The sequence below is a fragment of the Rhinopithecus bieti genome, unplaced genomic scaffold, assembly GCF_001698545.2.
Source record: "Rhinopithecus bieti isolate Rb0 unplaced genomic scaffold, ASM169854v2 scaffold_574, whole genome shotgun sequence".
Taxonomy (NCBI): domain Eukaryota; kingdom Metazoa; phylum Chordata; class Mammalia; order Primates; family Cercopithecidae; genus Rhinopithecus; species Rhinopithecus bieti.
In genome coordinates this window covers 2,402,773-2,424,572 of record NW_016803605.1, presented here as the reverse complement: position 1 = coordinate 2,424,572, position 21,800 = coordinate 2,402,773, and the positions used below count along the sequence as shown (strand labels likewise).

The following is a 21,800-nucleotide window of genomic DNA, read 5'->3' as shown; positions in this document are numbered from 1 at the left end:
TCATGAGTTTATAACTCTTTTACTCAATCAGAAAAATCTCTTTTCCCATCCTTAAATTCAGTAGGCATTGTCCTGTAAAAGCAACTGCTTATCACCATTCTCAGGGAAACCCAGAACAACCTAAGCCTTGCCTGTGGTCTTCAGAAAACACTGCCCAAACCTGCCCAGTGTCTCCAGAATGAGTTGAAAGTGATGAGTTATCTTGGTCAGTACTGAAAGACACTGCAGATTGGCCTGTGGTTGCCAGTACCCTGCAGGACCTTAACAGGCCACATGGAACCCAGTGGAGAGTTCCACTTAGAACCAAACAAGCACCTGGAAACCAGCAATGACCATCAGAGGGGACAGGGAAGGGGAGGACTGATTGGTCAAGATGAACATATAGATAATGATAACATTTGTATAATGCATGGGAGGAAATGGATGAGGACACTTGAAGTCAGAGGTGACCAGTCTATGAGCTCTGGCTGCCCCAGGGCCCACCTGGAAAATGAAGAAGATTGAAGTTAATCCATGGCTGTTGCCCATTCTCTACACTTAAGTGTGCCAGGTGCCAGGTGAGATGCTCTGCTTGTAGAGGGCAAAGGTGCCCACAACTCAATCTTTTCTTTCTTCTTCTCTTCAGGTAGATTCTTCCTCCTGCAGCTGTGAAGCTTGACACTGCCTCCAAAGGCCACATAAATATTCCTCCCTGAGGTTACCCCTCTAGTTTCATTTGGGGAGAAGGGTGTCTGGCCATAAGTGAAGGGTCTTTTACCAAAGGTATTTATTTGTCTTTGTTTTTGATGATAATTGTTTTCCTATGACACAGCTTCTTTGAAGTATAATTTACATGCAATTCTTAAGGATAGAGTTCTGAGATGTTTTAGACATGCCTACACCCATGCAACCCACACCCTCATCAAGATAAATAACATTTCCATCATTCCAGAAAAACCCCTTGTGCAAATTTCCAGTCAATGCAATCCTCAGAGGCAAACATGGTTGTGATGTCTGTCTATCACCATAGTTGTTTTGTCTACTCTCGCATTTTAATTGGATGGAATTACATGTTTGGTGCTCTGTGTTTGACTTCTTTTACTCCTCACCCCTTTTTGAGTTTCACCCAGGTTTTAAATATTAGGTTAGTGCAAAAGTAATTACTTTTATTTTTAGAATAGAATAAGCAGGCTATTCCTTTTTTATTGCTGAGCAATATTCTATTGCATGGATAAAATACTTTTTAAAATTCATACACTTGATATACATTTAGATTATTTCCATTTCTTGGATATCATAAAAAATCTGTAATGACATTTTTGTACAGTTGTGAAGAAATATGTTATTCTTTTGGTCCACAACAAAAATGTTTTTATATTATTATATGTCAATTTATAGGGCGATTGTGACAGTTGTGATTTTATATGTCAGCTTGACTAGGCCATGAGGTGTCCAGACATTTGGCCAAACATTATTCTGTGTATGTGTGTGCGTGTGTGTGTGTGAAAGTATTTCTGGATGAGATTAACACTGGAATTGTCAGACTGCGTAAAGATGATTGGCATGTGTGTATGTGAAGGTATTTCTGGATGAGACTAACATTTGAATTGGTAGACCAAGTAAAGATGATTGTCTTCCCTAATGTGGGTAGGTTTCATCCAATTGGCTGGAGACTTGACTAGAACAAAAAGGGCTAAGAGGGGAATTCCTCCTGCCAGACTGCTTGAGCTGGGATGTTGGTCTTTATTCAGCCTTCAGACTCAGATCAAAACATTAACTCATCTTTTGTATTGAGGCTGCCAACTTTTGGACTGGAACTTATACCATCAGCTCTCCTGGTTTTCAGGCCTTGAGACCAGACTGGAACTACTCATTGGCTCTTCTGGGCTTCCGGTTTTCTGACTCCAGATCTTGGGACTCTTCAGGCTCTCTAACAGCATAAGGACATTCCTTATCTTGTTCTGTGCCTTTCTCTCCCTCCATATACATGTCCTGTTGGTTCTGTTTCTCTGGAGAACCCTGACTAATACAGAGATAATCATCCATATGTCAATAAAAGCCATGACATTTTGGATACATCTCTATTTATGTCTACATCAATATGCTTATATCTATATCAGTTATGGATATGTAAGCTTATATATTGTAGCTATAAATATGCATATCGTTATCTCTGTATTTCTAGATCTGCCTCTCTCTGTATGTCTTTCTCTCTATTGAAAGTAAATACTAAGAATCAACCTATAAAGTCCCTTCTGAGGAACAGTGCTAGGAATGCAAATTGGAGAACATTCTATAAATTCCAGGGCTATTATAGGAGTTATCAGATAAAGCTTTTTTTTTTTTTTTTTTTTTTTTTTTTTTTTTTTTTTTTTAACTTCAAGTACTGGAAGGCATAGGGATAATGAGAGCCTGGAACCAGAGCCTGGTGGTTCTACCAGAAGAGGAAGCCAACACTGCAGATGGCAGAGTTAAGAGGAGAGAAACTGAATTGTGATGAATTTCGTGAGTCCGTGAATCCACATAGAGTCAGTTATTCACTTGCACATTTTATTTACACTGATTACACTGAGCTACTTTTTGCTAAAGCCAGTTTGAGTGGGATTTTCTAATACCTGCAAACAGCAGAATGACCATTGGCATGGAGATTCTGGAAGAAGCCACCATTCAGTCCTAATATGCAGGTAAAGGCATAAAAATTGGCCAGATCATGAGGCAGGTGAGCCCACATCACTGGGAAGTCTTTGCGTGATTGACAGGCTGTATAGCAACACTGATGGGAAGCCCAGGCATGGGCAGCTCTGATATTGAGCTGGGGCCAGGAGAGTGTAGCCATGCTTCACCTGGAAGGAGCAGCCCAAGGGTGAGGCTGGGTCTGTTCAACACAGAGGACATTGGGTCTGTTCAACACAGAGGACAGCCAAACATAAAGATGGGCATACACAGCTGAACACTACTGCAGCCAAACCACCAAGAAGGAAGAGGACACATCACAGAGGAAACTTCTCTTCCAGGACTACCGTGAGCCTTGGATCCTTTTCTACCTCCCAGGCCACTGAGTTCCTGGACATTTATCCTTACCAGACCCTAGCAATGAGTTCAGTGTCAAACAGTGAGGGGATTTAAGGACAGTTTGCCCACTCTGTTACTCATATAAATACATATGAGTAAGTATCTGAGAATGAGTAAATATCAAATAGAATCGTGGACCTATTTATTCCTTCAAGGATGAGTCAACAGAACACACACACTTGCAGGCACACATGCACACACATGTGTACACACATGTAGCTTATAAAAATCAGTTTAATAAAATTGGAAGAATACAGCCTTGGGATAGAGAGGGAGGAGGCTTCTTTCAATAAAGATTTACTAAAGGGAGACAGACATAAATCTCAGACAGCATCTGCTCTGCATCCACAAATAAGGCTGGTTCTGGTGGGCAGAAGTGAGAGAGAGTTATAATTCTTTCCATTGAAGCAGCTATCTAGATTAGTTGCAAATATTGCCTTTTGCCATCCTCTATCTTGATAAACTAAAGGAATTAAGTACAGGAAGCTGGGGAGAGAGAGAAAGAGAAACAGCAAGCTGAGTGACCATCCTCCGTATTTTAATAAAAGTGGACAGTGAAGATGGATGTGTCACTCACCAGGACAGGCCTACAAGGCTCCCCATCCCTCAGATGACCCTGCTCTCAACAGCAAATATATTACCTTATGTATCAGTCCTTTTTCACACCGCTGATAAAGACATACCCAAGACTAGGCAATTTACAAAAGAAAGAGACTTAATGGACTCATAGTTTCACGTGGCTGGGGAGGCCTCACAATCATGGCAGAAGGTGAAAGGCACGTCTCACATGGCGGCAGACAAGAGAAGAGAATTTGTGCAGGGAAACTCATCTTTATAAAACCATCAGATCATGTCAGACTTATTCACTATCACGAGACTAGCAAGGGAAAGACCAGCCCCCACGATTCGATTATCTCCCACCAGGTCCGTCCCATGACATGTGGGAATTATGGGAGCTACAATTCAAGATGAGATTCGGGTGAGGACACAGCCAAATCTTATCACCTTATGGTCCCTTACACACTCTGACAGCTGATTTTCTAAATGCAGCAATGATTGTGCCATGAAGCAAAATAAGGAACAAAGCCCTTGGATGCAGCCAGCTTCTCACAGATGAGGAGATGTGAGGTTGCCCCATAAGGAAGGAATATGAATCTGGAGATGCCCTACATCGTTCTGATGATAGAGGTTTGGGAATTTCATCAGTAAAGAACTCAATGAGCAGATCTGAGGGCAGGCAAGCAGGTGTTTTCCTTCCTCATAATGGTGTCTATTATTCTAGAGAAGAAAAAAAAAAAAAAAAAATTGGAGGGGTCCTAAGGACAAAGTAGATTCTCTATCTTAACATAATACCCTGCCATGTCATGTTGGCGGTGCAGACAGATGTATTTATTAATGGCCCTATAAATATTTAGAATGGCAAAGCGGGCACCAAAGGGAGCCCTAACCAAAAGCTGTGTGACTGCTGCTCTCACTCTTAGAGTTTTTCTAGTGAGATGATTTATTTTATCATCAAAGAGACAGATTTTTAAATAAGTCATAAATTAAGACTGGGTCAGATGCAGTGACTCATACCTGTAATCTCAGCACTTTGGGAGGCTAAGGTGGAAGGAACACTTGAGCCCAGGAGTTTGACAGCAGCTTGGGCAACATGGTGAGACCCCATGTCTACAAAAAATACAAAAATTAGCTGGGCATGGTGGCACACTCCTGTGGTCCCAGCTACTCAGGAGGCTGAGGTGAAAGGATTGCTTGAGCTCAGGAGGTCAAGGCTACAGTGAACCGTGATTGTACTACTGCACTCCAGCCAGGGTGACAGAGCAAGGCCCTGTCTCAAAAAAAATTAAATTTTAAAAGTAAGACTATATTTTATATAAATGTATACTTGGTATTGAAAATATAAATATATATTACATGTGACTATACATATTTTATGAAAATAATGTAAAATAGCATTATAGATCGTGTTTTATATATAGTATTATTTTACATTATTCTATATATATTGCCTATATATTTTAGAAAAGTAATGTAAGAAGTAACATTATATATAAAACACACACTTACGTGTTATACATCTAATACATGGTAGGAAAAATCGTGCATTCCAGGGGTGAGTTTCTGACACCCAGTTGGTTTTCTACTGTTCTTCTTGCGGAGTGCGCCCCTACCTGCTTAATTATTATCTCCTTTTCTGCTCTCTGCAGTCACTGGTGCAGAGCTCCCTAGCAATTAGTAACCTGCCTGTCACATTCTTCTATCCTTAGAAATGCAACCTCATCTGACTGCTTTGAGGTCCAATTTTAATTTAGATGCAAACTACTCCCAGAGTACCAATAGTCTAAAAGGAACCTCAGGCTGACTGTAATTACAGAGGGCTGGAGTTTTCCCTGTGATGAGAATATCATTGTTGTTGCTCCTGTGGACATCACTCAGGAGCCTCATGGACTCCAGTGTTTTTGTCTCCTCCTCTCTGTCTCCTCGGCCCTGGGACACCTGTTTATCACACGTGATTCCCCGCATCTCTTCGTTGTTTCTTATTTAAATGTCTGGAAGCAGCATAGTCCAAACAAAGGCAAGACATTTACAAGCATACTTAAATAAATATATATGTGTATGTGTTTGTGCTGTATGTGTTTATATATATGCATATAGCTTTGAGAGACAAAATATATTAATTATGTCCACAAACACACACACACACAGATACGCTTAACTCCAAAGACAGTCTACTGCTTTGTAAGCTGCAAGATCACTAGGACTTGCTCTGTTCTCCTACAAAACCCTAAGCAGGTGGCATTGGACTTGGCATTGAGACTGCCAGGAAACAGTTGTTAAATTTAATTGGAAAGGAAGTAACAGAGGCTTGGTCAAACGGAAATTAACATTGTGTGTGTGTGTGTGTATGTGTGTGTGTGTAGCTACCAGTTTTTATCTGGTATTTGAATAGTAATCAGCGGTCTCGGAACAGATTTTTAAATGCTTCTCACCTGAACTAATGTCCCTTTTGGTGTGGTGAGCAGGCAACTATTGTGGGAAGGGGTGATGGTCTGGGGCAATAAGAGTTGGGGGAAGAGCTTCAGTGGCTCTCAAAAGCTGCCCCTACCTGTACTCACTGGTTTCTAGGGAGAACCCTTTTCCATTTAAAGTTCAATGGTATTATTTTATGTCTGATGGATTTAATGGTTGTAATTGATCAGAAATAATGTCAAGGAACCGGAAAATAAACACACCATGAGCCAAGCTGAATTAAGGCCAGAACTTAGTACATTGATTTAGGAAAGCAGTTTTCAAACTCAATTATATATAAAAATTACCTCAAGGACTTATAAAAAATGTGGACTTTTAAAAATATATATATTATTATTTTTGACACAGGGTCTTGCTGTGTCATCCAGGCTGGAGTGCAGTAGTGATTGTAGCTCACTACAGCCTCAAACTTCTGGGCTCAAACAATCTTCCCACCTCAGCATCCTGAGTAACTGGGAAAGCCTACGCCACCACACTTAGCTAACTTTTTAACTTTCTGTAGAGAAAGCAGGGTCTTGCTTTGTTGCCCAGGCTGGTTTCAAACTTCTGGCCTCAAGCTATCCTTCCACCTTGGCCTCCCAAAGTGCTGGGATTACAGGTATGAGCCACTGTGCCCAGCCAAAAAATATGGATTCTTGACACTTGCTATGATTTGGTTGTGTCCCCACTCAAATCTCATCTTGAATTAGAGTTCCCATAATCCCCATGTATTGTGGGAGGGACCCAGTGGGAGGTAATTGAATCATGGGGGTGGTTACGTTCATGCTGTTCTCATGATAGTGAGTGAGTTCTCGTGAGATCTGTTTTATAAGGGGCGTTACCCTTTTAGTCATTCTTCTTCTCCCTGCCGCCAAGTGAAGAAGGACATATTTCTTCCACTTCTGCCATGACTGTTAGTTTCCTGAGGCCTCCTCAGCTATGCTGACCTGTGAGTCAATTAAACTATTTCCTTTACAAATTACCCACTCTTTGGTATGTCTTCATAGCAGTGTGAAAGCGGACTAATACAACTCCACTTCTGAGATTCCGATTCAGTGGGGATGGTAGGCCCAATAACTATCCCCCAGAGATGTCGAAGTCCTAAATCTCATAACCTGCAAATATATTGCCTTATATTGCAGAAAGGCCTTTGCAGATGCCATGAAGGGTCTTGAGATGGGGAGACTGTACTGGAGAGTCTGTAGTCACCCACTATAATCACAGGGTCCTCATAAGAGAGAGGCAGGGTGTTTAGCCTCAGCAGCAGGAAATGTGATATCAGAGGCAAGACATGGGAGTGACATGAGGAAGGGGCCACCAGCCAGGGAATGCAGGTGTCCTTTAGATGCTAAAACGGCAATAAAATGATTTCCCCCTCAGGTCTCCAAAAAGAATGTAGCCCTGCTGACTCCTTGATTTTAGAATGTTGACTTTCAGAACTCTAAGAATAAATTTGCATTGGTTTAAACCACTAAGTTTCTGGTGGTTTGTTACTGAAGAAATAGGAAATGAATACAGTAGATATCTCAGGTAGGGTTTCCAGGAAATAGACTCCAGAATAGAGTTAAGCTTACATATGCGGGGCTCAGCACAGCACTCTAGGAACAGATTTCCTAGCTTCTAGAAAGAGTCACTTGAGGCCTCCTTTGTAAATATGTTTATTAAGAAGTCCCTCATCACCCACGCAGGCAAGGAAAGGAAGCAGGAGTGGGCAGAGGAGAAGTCAAGGCCATTGTAGGTGCAACTGCCACCTTGGTGACCCCATGGGGTGCTCTGGCACCAGGATGAAACTTCAGGGGTGCTCAAAATCAGGCAGAAATGGCCAGACCTTTATGAGGCTGAATTGATCAGTCACTGGATGAAGCATGCTCTGGGAAGGGTGAATCGATCGGTCACTGGATGAAGCATGCTCTGGGAAGCGTGCACCTTGGGAAGGTGGCTTCCGTGGTCTAAGGCTATAGCTAAGGCTATTTGCTGACATCCCGCCCATCGTCTGTGCAATAGGTGTTGTGTTGAAGGAGGATCTGGGCAGCCCTTCACCACATCCCCCACAAGAGGTCCAGCATAGACCCCAAAGGGCTACATTTTTAAGGACCTCAGGGGATTTGATGACCACACTTTCAGCAACTTGGATTCATGCAAGAGACATTATTCTAGTGGGTGCAAAAATAATTAATTAGGAAACAGAACGAGTGTGAGTATATTCGCACCTGTGATAGGTAGGCTGAATAATGGCCCACAAAAGATGTTTACATCTGTATTAGGGTTCTCCAGTGAAACAAAACCAATAGGAGACACACACACACACATATATATGTACCAACACATGCATGTATTATATACACACACCGCATGCATGGCACCGACAATAGATACGTGACAATATATGATTGTATTACACATATATGCATGTGTATACAAATACATGTACACACGTGTAAATATATATAATATACACACATATGTCTGTGTAAATACATATACATACACACACACACATGAGATTTACGGCAAGGAATTGGCTTATACAATTATGGAGTCTGCCAATCCCTAAGATCTGCAGGCTGAGCTGGCAAGATGGAGATACAAGAGAGCCAATGGTTTTGTTCTTGTTCCAGTCCAGAGGCCTGAGGACCAGGAGAGGTAATGCTGCAATTCCAGCTCCAAGGCTGACCAGCTTGAGATTCAAGAAGAGTCAATATTTCATTTTAAGTCTAAAGGGAGGAGAAAGCCAATGTCCTGGTTGAAGGTCAAAAGGCTGGAGAATTCTGTCTTACTCAGGGAAATCAGCCTTTTTTAAAATTCAGGCCTTCAATGGATTGGATAAGCATAGACAATCTGCTTTACATAGTTTACCAATTTAAGAGTTAATTTTACCTAAAAATACCCCCACAGACACACTCAGAATAATGTAGGTCAAATAACTGAGCACCCCATAGACTAGTCAAGGTGACACATAAAATGAACCATCACCATGTCCTAATCTCTGGAATCAGTGAATATGTTACTTTACATGGTAAAAGGTATTTTTCAAATCCTGACATTGGATATTATCTGGATATTTCAGGATTTATTTAGGGAGGGTTAGAGTCAAAGAAGGAAATGTGATCATGAAGCAGAGGTCATGGAGGAGAGAAGATAGCTACACGGCTGGCTTTGAAGGTTGTGGGAAAGGCCATGGGACAAGAAATTTCTGTGGTTTCTGGAAGCCAGACAAGATATGGAAACATATCATCATCTAGAGCCTCCAAGAGGAATGTAGACCTGGAGATCAAGGTTGATACCTTGATTCAAGACTTCAGACCGCCAGAACCATAAGATAATAAATCTGTGTTGTTTTAAGTCAGTGAGTTTGTAGTAATAGATAATAGTAGTGATAGGAAACTAACATAGTATCTTCAACTCATAATACAGAACAGGTAATAAAAGCTATAATCATCTACCCTAATTTTCTAAATCTTTTGGGACATTGATATATATTGACTTTACTTACAATTCATTTACAATTAATTATCTTGGGAATTATGTAGTGGGACCAATTATCAGGTGATTTTTTTTTTAGACAGAGTCTCGCTCTGTCGCCAGGCTGGAGTGCATTGGGGTGATCACAGCTCACTGCAACCTCTGCCTCCTGGGTTCAAGCGATTCTCCTGCCTCAGCCTTCTGAATAGCGGGGACTACAGGCACGTGCCACCATGCCCAGCTAATTTTTGTACCAGGTATTTTTATCTTCAACCAAAGTATTTCTGGTGACACATTAATAACCAAGCTCTTTTGAGAAGGATCCAAGTTGAAACATCCCTTTCCCTAATTTTTTTTTTTTTTTGGTAGAGATGGGGTCTCACTGTGTTGCCCAGGCTGGGAGGATTACAAGCCTAATTCTTCGTTATGTTAAATAAGGTCAGACCAGATTTTCCAGGTGAGTAGTGGGGAGGTTAGCGTAATGGTTAAACACACACACTCTGAAGCTGGACTTAGTGTTTCACTGTGTGACCTTGAGCAAGTAATTTAGTCTTCCAATACCGTGGTGTCCTCATATGTAACATGAAGATAATCATGTGCAACTTATAGGTTACTGTGCAATTACCTGGGTCAATATGTGCAAAGTGCTTAGAATAGTTTTGACTTACTGTACACGCTCAATAAATTTTTGCTGTTGTTAAAATACATGTATGCATTAAAAACAGCCCTTTCTGGCAAGAATGTGAAGCTTGGCCTTCTCCTGATGTGGTTTGTTTAGGACTCACTGATCCAGAATCATTTGAGTTTCCATGCGGGGTACTGAGCAATCATTGTGAATACACAATGAACTATTGGACCACTTCATTCTGGCAGAAATTTTAGGTTTTGAGAAAAATGCTCTCATTTACTGAAATCAGGTCAGGAGCATACAATGTTAATGATTTCTACACAAGTATCAACTCTTCAGATACTAGCTTTGTAGTAATAATGCTTTGGGTTTAAGAATTGTAAAAATTTCCTATTGCCAATATAAATTACTTTTTTGTTGTTGTTAGGAGAGGCAGTATGATGTAGTGGCTAAAAATCAGACTTGGGGAGTGGAAAGTTGCCGATATGGGTTGGCTCTGTTCCCACCCAAATCTCATCTTGAATTGTAGTTCCCATAATCCCCACATGTATCATGGGAGGGACTAGAAGGGAGGTAATTGAATAAGGGGGGCAGTTATCCTCACACTGTTCTCATGATAGTGAGTGAGTTCTCACGAGATCTGATGGTTTCATAAGGGGCTATTCCCCCTTTGCTCAGCACTTCTCCTTCCTGCCACCATGTGAAGAAGGACAGGTTTACTTCTCCTTCCTCCATGAGTGTTAAGTTTCCTGAGCCCTCCCCAGCCATGATGAAGTGTGAGTCAATTATACCTCTTTCCCTTATAAATTACCCAGTCTCGAGTATGTCTTTATTAGCAGCATGAGAATGGACTAACATAGTTTCATTTGAAGTTCAGCTCCACCGCCTATCACTGAGAAATCACTGGCTAGATATGCAAACTCCATGAGCCTCAATTTCTTTACCTATTATATGAACAAGAACAGCACATGCCCCATGGGGTGGTTAGGGGATTAAATGACACCCTTTGCACAGAGCCCTCCACATGGCAAGAGCCTTGTAGCTATGAGTCATTGTCCTTATTTAGAGACCATCAGACCCTTCCTTTAATTAACTGTAAAAAAAGAGCTTCTCATCAGCATGATTGGTTCCTTCCTCATCAGAGTGGACAAGGCCTCTTGGTGGAGACCATGCATATGTGGCTCCCTGTATGTCCTTCCCCAGTCACACTCCCATTCTGTCCCCCCAACCCATTCCTTAGTTCCTCAGGCATCCAACTCCTCTCTGCCATGGCTTTGCTATGCTGCTTCAGCCTGAAGTGCTCTTTCCCCATCTTGTTTTTTGGACAGCCTTACCTTTCAACCCCCACTCAGGCATGATCTCTGCTGTGAAGCTTTTCTGATCTCCTCCCCGATCCCCTACCCCAGGGTAGAGTTCATCACCACATTCTCTAAACTGCTTTGGTCCTTGGCAGTTCTCCTTGCTGCACTCCTCTCTTGATGGACTCTGCTGGGTGAGAAGTCTGTTTCTTGTAGAGCCTGCGAGCTCTCAGGGGAATATTCACATCTTAGTCCTCCTTGGCTTCTTAGCAGATGGCAGTGCCTGCCATGTGTAGATACTACAATACCTGTTGAATGAATGACATTAGGCTCTGTTTGATTTTGTCCCTATCTCATTGGTCCAAATTATTTTCTTTTTAATACCTTTATGGCACTATGATTTACATACCCTAAGATTCAACTGTTAAACTGAACCACTCAGTGGTGTTTAGTATTCACAGAATTGGGCAACTATCATTACAATGAACCTTTTTGCCACTGAAAAAGTAACTCTGTACCTGTTAGCAGTTCCTCTCCCATTCTCTCTCCTCCAAGCCCTAGGAAACCACTGATTGGCTAGGTCTCTATAGATTTGCCTATAGATGGAAATTTTATATCAATGGACTCATACAATACTTGGCCTTTTGTGTCTGGCTTCTGTCACCCAGCATCATGTTTTCAAGGTTCATCTGTATTGCAGCATGGATCAGTACCTCATTCCTTTATATGGATGAATAATATTCTGTCATGTAGATCACATTTTATTTAGTCATTCACAAGTTGATGGACATGGGATGCTTCCACTTTTTGGCTTTTTTTTTTTTTTTTTTTTTTTTTTTTTTTTTTTTTTTTAATGGAGTCTTGCTCTGTCGCCCAGGTTGGAGTGCAGTGACATGATCTTCGCTCACTACAACCTCCACCTCCCAGGTTCAAGCAATTCTCCTGCCTCAGCCTCCCGGGTAGCTGGGATTACAGACATGCACCACCATGCCCAGCTAATTTAAGCATGTTTTGTAAAGACAGGGTTTTACCATGTTGGCCATGCTGGTCTCAAACTCCTCGCCTCAAGTGATCTGCCTGCCTCGACCTCCCAAAGTGCTTGGATGACAGGTTTGAACCATTGTACCCGACCACTTTTTGGCTATTTTAGATAATGCTTCTATTGAACATTGATATGTAGGTTTTTATATGAACATATGCTTTCAATTTTTCTGGGTATATACCTACGGCTTGAAGATGCCATTAGATTTTATTTTAATCTTATTTTGTCTGCTCAGAAAACTTTCCTTTCCCCACTTTTCTGATAAAGAGGGTATGAATTCCCTCCCCTGGCCAAAGAGGGCACATGGCCCTACTGGGGCCAATCATGTGGGCATGAGACCCAGGCCTGGCCTCTCTGAATCTTTCTCTGGTACTTTACAGTTGCAATTGTACTTTTGGAGTCACAGGCTAGGAGGAGGGATTTGGGGCCTCTGGGCATTGGGTCTACTTCATGGTAAAGGTTTGACTGTTGTGAGAAAGAGAGAAGCCACACAGAGGCCAGCAGTGAAGGGCTGGACCTGCAAAGAGAGGACAGGTCTGCATCCCTCTCCCATCCCCAGGGTGCTGGTCCCTATGACTCCCCTTCTCCCCAAGTTCATGAAAATCCCTAGTTTTCCTCCAAGACACATGGGCTCAAAGCCACCTCTTAAGTTCTTAATGGCTTCTCACTCTGTTTCTGTCCCTTGCAATGGAACAACCTTGAAAATTAGAATGAAGTTCAACCAACATCTTAGTGTTAACAATTTTAAAGGTGGGGTGTAAGCCAATTGTGGTGATCAGAAAATGAACAAGACATGCCCACTGGTACTCACAGGACTTCTAATGAACTGTACCCATCTCCAAAGTCTAGTCTTTCTAGGGTGCATCCTTGATGAAGCCCCGAAGTCTGCTGCCACTAAGAGGTGGGACCATGATCTGGCCCCTTCTCCAGGTGACATCATTTCACAACCAGATGCTTTAAAAAAATACAAAAGGGACCTTTCAGGCAGAGGAGTAGGAAGACCAGGGCAAGATTAATGCATGGTTGGCGTCTGCATGCATTCAATATGCCTGAGGAAAAGTGGTCTGCACATTCAGTTTAGGGGGAACATTTCTACTCAAAACAAAAGTCAAAGTGAATAAATGAGAGCATTTCAGGAAATGTTTGAACTTTTAAAGAAAGGAGGTAAGAAAGCTGGGGTTTGTCACGACTGTGTTCCTTCCACAGCAGAATTTCTTCATTTCTCTACAAATCTCCTTTGAAAGGAAAAGTAAAGGAGGAAGGAACATGTATAGTAGTTCTATGGATGGGCCAGCCCCTGGAATGCAATCAAAATGTGTTCAGAGGGGTAACCCTCCCCTCTCCCTGGTTGAAAATGTTAGCCAGCCCAGGACCAGCCACCTCAATATTGGGTTAAAAACAAGAGTCCAGTGGTCTTTCCTAAATTAAAATAGCACACCTGTGATGGTTGATATTAGATGTTAACTTGATTGGCTTGAAGGATGCCTAGATGGCTGGTACAGTATTGTTTCTAGGTGTGTCTGGGAGGGTGTTGCCAGAGGAGATGGACACTTGAGTCAGAAAGGGAGAGGAAGACCCTCCCTCAATGTGGGTGGGCACCACCCACTCAGCTGCCAGCGCAGCTGGAACAAGGCAGGTGGAGGAAGATGGGATGACCTTGCTTGTTGGGTCCCCTGGTTTCCTTCTTTCTTCTGTGTTGGATGCTTCCTTCCAATCCTCCTGCCCTTGGACATCAGATTCCAGATTCTAAGGCCTTTGGACTCTGGGACTTTTACCAGCAGCTTCCCAGGGGCTCTCAGGCCTTCTGCCACCGACTGAAGGTGGCACCATCAGCTTCCCTAGTTTTGAGGCTTTCTGACACCAACTGAGCCACTATCAGCTTCTCTTGTCCCCAGATTGCAGACAGCCTATGCTGGGATTTGCCTTGTGATCCCGTGATCCTGGGAGCCAATTCTCCATGATAAACTCCCTTGCATATATGCATATATCCTATTAGTTCTGTCCCTCCAGAGAACCCTAATACACCATTAAACTATTAATCAAAATTCTAAATATTATGAAATATCAAGTGATTATCTTCAGCCTGGAAATCTGCAGTGAAAAGGATTTTTTCTCTCTTTCTGCTTTCACTCAGCCCCAGCCTGCCAGCCAGGTTCTGATACTGCAGACTGGAATAGAGAGATGGAAGGAAAGCAGCAGGAAAGATGATAAGTAAACCCCTCACCTTCTCAAGCTGGCTACATCTCTGGGTCCTGGCAGAAGCTTCCTACTTCTTCTGTGGGCCCTGTGAAGGTTCCCTACTCACATTTCAGTGGGTAGAATTATCTGCAAGCTCCTGAATCAATTAATGAGACTTGCACAGCCCCAGAGAGAATCATGTCGTGAGATTAGCACATTCACCTAGGAAGCTGAACTGGAGCTAGGTAGAAACAAAAGGACTGCATGTTGGGGGTAGTTTCAGGGTGAGGGATCAGTGCAATAGACTGAATGTTTGTGTCCCTTCAGCTTTCCTATGTCAAAATCCTGATGCCTGGTTTGATGGTATGAGGGATTGGGGCCTCAGGAGGTAATGAGGCCATGAGGGTGGAGCCCTCATGAATAGGATCAGTGCCCTTCAAAAGGGAACTCCAGACAGCTCTCTAGCTTCTTTCCACCATTTGAGGACACAGGGACAAGCTGATAACCTAGACGAGGACCCTTCCAGAACCTAATCATGCAGGCACCTTGATCTCAGCCCTCTATCTTACGGAAGCATAAGAAATACATTTCTGTTGTTTATAAGCCACCCAGTCCACAGGACTTTGTTATAGCCACTCCAAATGATTAAGATGGTGAGTTCCCCATCATGGGTTACACTGGCTTACTCCTGACCATGATGCCCTGCACCACTGGAGACAGCATCTTTGGGAAAGAGTTCTGCAAGGAGGTGGCATGTGAGCAGAGAGAGACCTGAAAGAGAATAAAGAAGAGAGAGGGGAGAGGGGTGGAAGTGCTGGGCTTGCATCCTGGACAGGCTTAGGCACAGGGCTGATTTAATATGATCACAGCTTCTCATGTTGGGACTGTTCTATGCATTTTATTTACAGAATCACATTGGGCCGGGCAAGGTGGCTCACGCCTGTAATCCCAGCACTTTGGGAGAAGGCTGAGGTGGCGGATCACAAGGTCGGGAGTTCCAGATTAGCCTGGCTAACATGGTGAAACCCCGTCTCTACTAAAAATACAAAAAATTAGCTGGGCGTGATGGTGCATGCCTGTAGTCCCAGCTACTCAGGAGGCTGAGTACTCAGGAGGCTGAGGAGGAAGAATCGCTTGAACTTGGGAGGTGGAGTTCATAGTGAGCCGAGATGGTGCCACTGTACTCCAGCTTGGGTGACAGAGTGAGACTCTGTCTCCAAAAAAGAAAAGAAAAGAAAAGAATGACATCAATTTTAATTCTTCTTTTGCTGGCTAATGTAAAGAAAACAATAACACCAAAGAGTTCCTTTGCATTTCAGTTTCAAAAATATTTCCTGTGTGGGCAAGAAATGGTGGTCAGAGGCAGCTGGTTTTTCCAGAGCCACATTCAGTAGATGTTCCACAAGTTTCGTTATGTGGGTCTCATATGTGGGTGCAAGTTCATGGGTTCTCAAAATTAGCTTCTGGGCTGTTCTTTCACACCGGAGGAAGTAAATTGATTGGCCACAAAATTAACACCCGGAGATTTGGAAATGTGCCCTGGAATTCTTCCTGTCTGATTTTAAATCCTACCGCGTCAACTAGTGTATTTATATTTATTAGGGTTTAGTCGCATCTATCTCAGGAGGGCCCTGTGGTGTTGGTTTCTGGAGACGAGGGTAAGCAGAGCCCTGGCACACAGCAAACATGAATTAAGACCATCTATCCCACCTCTTCCAAAGCTTTCAGATTCACTCACATTTATCTCCTGCCATCCATTCTCCATGGAGAAGGCAGAGGAATCTTTCAGAACATAGATTAAATCCTTGACAAATCTCTCACCATTGGAGGCTCAGAGGAACATCTGAACCCCTCATCATGACCCACAGAACCCCATAAGACCTTACCTGTCTCCCACTTACCATTGTCCCCATCACTTGGCTACACTGGCTTGCTCCTGACCATAACACCCTAAGCCTCTGTAGACAGCATTGTCGGGAAACAGTTCAGCAAGGAGGTGACATGTGAGCTCAGAGAGACCTGAGGGAGAAGATAAAGAAGGGAGATGGAGTAGATGTCCCAGGGAGGAGCAGTGGAAGCGCTGGGCCTGCATCCGCATGTCCACTGCACTGTAAGATCGTTCTGTTTCCTGTCCTTCAAAACACTCCTTACAATCTGAAATAATATGGAGGAGGTATTTTTTGCTTTCTGTCTGACTCTCTAACATGTAAGTGTCCTGAGCAGAGAGACCTTGCTGGCTGCTGCTGCAGTACGTAGAAGCCAGCACGACATAGCCTAGGTCCTCAGGCACTTTTGTGGAATGAATGAGGCATACACAGGTCACTCACCAGCCACTACCCCCTAAAGAGACTGCCCTGTGTGTTCACCAGACCCACTGGGTTCTTTCTGCCCAGAAGCACCCTCTGTGTCATCTGTTGCATCATCTGCAAAGCCAAGCTTGCTTTGATTCCAACCCTTCTCCCTTTCCCCAAACTGGCTTGATCCTTTCAAACTCCCCCAGCAACAGATGGGCACCTCTACTACCAGCTCTTGGCTGTGGAACTGACTTGCTGAATTTGAATCCTAGCTCTGCCACTTTGCAACCCTTCCGTGGAGAGCTTAAAACTTGGGGGCACCATGGATGGTGACATGGATGGAGATACCCAGGAAGTCTGCAGGTCTCTGGGGGGCCTGTCTACCTGCCCAGGTGGCAGGGCTGCTGGGGGTTGCTCTATGGGAAGGGGCTACATGACCGGAGTGTGTTGCAGCTGAGGATGTTGATTGTCTCTATAAGCAGGTGTGGACCATGCTAATGCAACTGTGTACTTTATTCTTCAAACAGGGATGCTTTTATGAATAAAACAGTTGCTATTACTAATTATCCCACAGCTGCCTTGGGCAAACAGGGGCTTGTGGTCATCTGCCCATGCAGGATGGAAAGCCGGCCTGGAACCTTTTTGAGGGCTGTGCAGAGGGGCCCCTGCTGGGAACAATGTCACCCTGACAGTGTACTGGGGCAGCCAGCAGGATGAATAGAAGCTGGACGAGAGCTCAGGAAAAGTCAGCAGAAGCAAAATGTGCCTGGGGCAGGACGTGGTTCTCAGTTGGCACAGGTCTCATTAGTTAATGCAGCAGCTTGTGGGGAATTCTGCCCTTTATAACAGGAGCCCCTTGACCTGTATCCCTCGGAGAGACAGAAAAGTCTATAGCCCTTCCACATTCTGCTGTTTAAATGGTCCTAACGTTTCACATTACAATCTTTTGTGACTATTTCCCTACATATATTCTAGGTGTCGGCTGTTACCTGCTTAAGTGGCTCAAAAGCTGCTGGCAGAAAATACATGATTCTGACAGATGCACGGTGTCCAGCCCTGCAGCGAAATGTGTTAGAGCAACGGAACCATGTGCAGTTTATGACTCACTCATACAAGGCACTGGGGCTTGTTGGCAAATTTGCACTTATAAGTGGATATTTAGAGGAAAACAGAAATGCCTAATAGCTAAGCAGTCTTCTAAATTCACCTCAAGGAAATAGCCGCCAGGGGTATCAGATGTTTCTAAATGGAGGAGATTAGGCAGTTTGATTGGATGGGAAGCCTCGGTTTAGGTGCCTGCTCAGAGGATGCTTTGGGACTATTGTATTTGAGCAAAACCAACGTCAGGGCCAGGGCGAACATTTGAAGATGAAGTAAGTTTCAGAATCCGAATTGAAGAGAATGTACATTAATTATATGAACGTGGATTTTAGTCAATATTTGGGTGACTCTGTCTGTTTCGTTTGGTGACTCTTACTAGATTGGCCCATGTGAAACGGCTGATATCTGATCACTTTCACGACCGATATGATTACAATGTCGTATGACTAAGCATGATAGATGGATGTAATCTGTGTTCAGTACACTTCTTGGGATGACTTTGTGATAAAAAATGGCGACTGCTATAAGTTTTGGGTCATTTTTATATAGTGATCTCTCTAAGTTTAGATTAAATTAGAGTTTGTAAATTAAACTTTAATTCCTTCACAGGACAAAATTACTACGGTTCTCCATGCAAAGATACGAATCTCTCATGGGAATCTTCCTTTTAACTCCTCAATCAATTATTGCTTTTTGCTAGAGCCTAAAATAGAGTGAAATGTTTTCGCTCACTCAGCTCCTGTTCTTTTTCCTCCAATTCACTCCTCCCAGCCTTCTTCCACCCCAGAGACCTGAACACTGGATAGAACTTTCCAAAATCTAATGTATCCAATAGAACCCTCCCTGACTCCGTCCACCCCCTCCACCCCTCACCCTCCCAGCCCCACCCCCAAGGAATGGCCATGCCCTGACCATTTAGACTACAGGCTTTGCAGACCTGACCTCATTTGGTCCTTACAGAAGACAGGGAGGGTGTTGGTGCTATTACTATCTCCATTTGGCTAGCGTGGAAACTGATACACAGAGTTAGAGGCTCCTGCTCATGGTCACACAGTTACTCAGTGGCACAGGAAGAAGGCATCTCACTCTAGTGTATCTGATCCCAACCCGTCTCATCCTCTGTGCGGAGCCATGTCTTCTTTCTGCATGCCCCATTGCAGGGGTCCTGTGTATATCTCCCTTGAAGAGTGAAGTGGGGCCTTCAAGAAAATAAAGATGTGGGGCCTGTTCTCCAGGGTCTTTCAGGCAGGTTAGCGCCAGAAGAGACCCAGAAAGTAATGCTCAAACAGCACAGAGGTAAGATGACCGCAGAGGATTTGCGTGTACAAACCAGAAGAATTTGTTATCTTTCAAAGGCTTAGGAACTTCAGAAATGAGTTTAAAATCGGCTTGCAAAAATAAGAATATTTTCAAAAGGCTGCACAATTTCTGATAATGGAAGTTAAGACATATAATTTAAAGAACCTAGGCTGGGCATGGTGGCCCATACCTGTAATCCCACACTTTGGGAGGCCGAGGCGGGTGGATGACTCGAGGTCAGGAGTTTGAGACCAGCCTGGCCAACATGGTGAACCCCCATCTTTATTAAAAATAACAAAAATTAGCCAGGTGTGATGGCAGGCCCCTGTAATCTCAGCTCCTCAGGAGGCTGAGGCAGGAGACTCGCTTGAACCTGGGAGGTGGAGGTTGCAGTGAGCCAAGATCACACCACTGTACTGCAGCCTGGGCAACAGAGGGAGACTCTGTCAAACAAACAAACAAACAAACAAACAAAAAACCTGGAAGTTTGTTATAACACAGGGTTTTGTAAACTACTTTTTGTCATTAACTTAACATACTGTTTGCCATTGATATCTTGATTTCTAATAATACAGGTGGTTTAATGTACTGAATTAAGAGCATTCGATTCTGTATTCTAGAATACGGTTTGTGCATAAGCTCTGGAAGTTATTGCTATGCAGTAGGTCCGCTGAGCTATCCAAAAGGCTTAGCAGGTCTCATCTGGTATTTTAAGTGTCTGGCATCTTGTAACTGCTCAGTAAATAGCTGTGAAAAGAATGTGCTCAACAATATTTGCTGACTACAGCAAATTGCTCTAGGAGCTGAGGATGCAGCTGTGAAAAAAAAAAAGTTCCTCCTCTAAGGAGTTTAGATAGTAACGATGAGGAATAAATGCAATAAGCAAATTAACATATTAAATAAAATAGGTGGTAGTACATGCTGTGAAGAGAAATGAAATGTTCTTCATACCGAGTGGAGGAGGGTGACCATTTACAGACAGAGGCCTGAATGAAGGGAGTGAAATTAAAGTTTTCTTCCTACAAATAAGAGGGAGAGAGAAAGAGGGAGAGAGAGAGAGGTGGAGAGGGCGGGGGAGAGAGGGAGGGAGAATTTATTAATGAGTAGGCATTACTAATTCTCATGCATGTAAAGGCACCTTGACTGTGTGTACAAAGTCGGGACAGAATTTCACACAACTTTATATAATAAAGCGGAAGAGAGAACAATGAAAAGTTCTCCTCTTTTTAAGAGATAAACAGTTGTACCCTGGGATTGTTTCTGGTATTCCTCGTGGGAGACACCTGAGCTAATTCCAGAGGCACGGGTCCACAGCTCCGAGGTCGGGAGGTCTGAATTCTTGGGTTGTGAAATCAAAAGACCTGGCGTCTCCTGGACGGATGATATTTCAAGAAGATGCCTCCGGGAGGGTAGGGAGGCAGCTCCTTTCTCATTAAAGATAATTTCATATTCTATTTTTACACAGGCAGAGGGATCATCGGTCCCAGCACAGGCTAGGAGGTGGGAGTGCATTTTGTGTGTCTGAAAAACATCAGGGAACCCAGAGTGGGAGGGAAGAAAAGAAGGGAGGGAGGACGGGAGGAAGGAGAGAAGAAGAGTGGCTCCCTCCTTCTGGAGGGAGCAGAGAGGAAGGAGTGGGGAGGATACAGGAGAGAAAGAAGAGGGAGGACAGAAAGAGAGAGAGAAGAGATGATGGATGGAGGAGGACCAGGAAGGAAGGAAAAGTGAGAGGTGAAGGGAGGGAGAGGAGAAGGGACAGAGGAAGATATGGGGCAGAAGAGAGAAAGAAGAGAAGAGAAAAGAAGAGAGGAAGCAAGGATGAAATGGAAGAAGGAATGGAGAGAGGAAATGATGGAGGGAGGGAGAGAAATGATGGAAAGTAGCGAGGGGAGTGTGTGTTTGTTCCTTTTTAATCCTGAGTAATATTCCATGCTGTGGATGTATTGAAGTTTGTTTAACTATTTTTTCCATTGAAGGACATCTGATCTATTTCCAGGTTTTGGCAATTATCAATAAAGCTGCTGATACCGTTTGGATGTCCCCTCCAAATCTCATATTAAAATGTAAATGTAACCTCCAGGGTTGGAGGTGGGGCCTGGTGGGAGGTGATTGGGTCATGGAGGTGGGTTTCTCGTGAGAGGTTTAGCACCATCCTCTGTGCTGTCCTTGAGAGACAGCGAGTTCTTGGAGACCCGGTTGTCTACTCATGTGAAGCACCTCCCTCTCCTGCTGTGTTGCTTCTGCGCTCACCCTGTGACATGCCTGCTTTCGTTTTGCCTTTCAATGTGAGTGAAAGCTCCCTGAGGCCTCCCAGAAGCCAAGCAGATGCCTAGCACCATACTTGCCCAACCTGCAGAACCATGAGCCAATAAAGACTCTTTCCTTTATACATTACTTAGTTACAGGTCCTTCCCTCCCTCTCCCCTCCCCCCTCCCCT

At 43.6% G+C, this 21,800-nt stretch overlaps 1 long non-coding RNA gene across 1 annotated transcript in view; it reads left to right on the top strand.

The window, feature by feature from the left end:
* Positions 1–342: 342 nt before the first annotated feature.
* LOC108540069 (uncharacterized) overlaps positions 343–21,800 on the top strand; it is a 42,148-nt gene continuing 20,690 nt past the window's right edge. The window contains exon 1 of the long non-coding RNA XR_001888579.1: positions 343–557. This is a non-coding gene — a long non-coding RNA (uncharacterized LOC108540069). The remainder of the gene's footprint in view (positions 558–21,800) is intronic.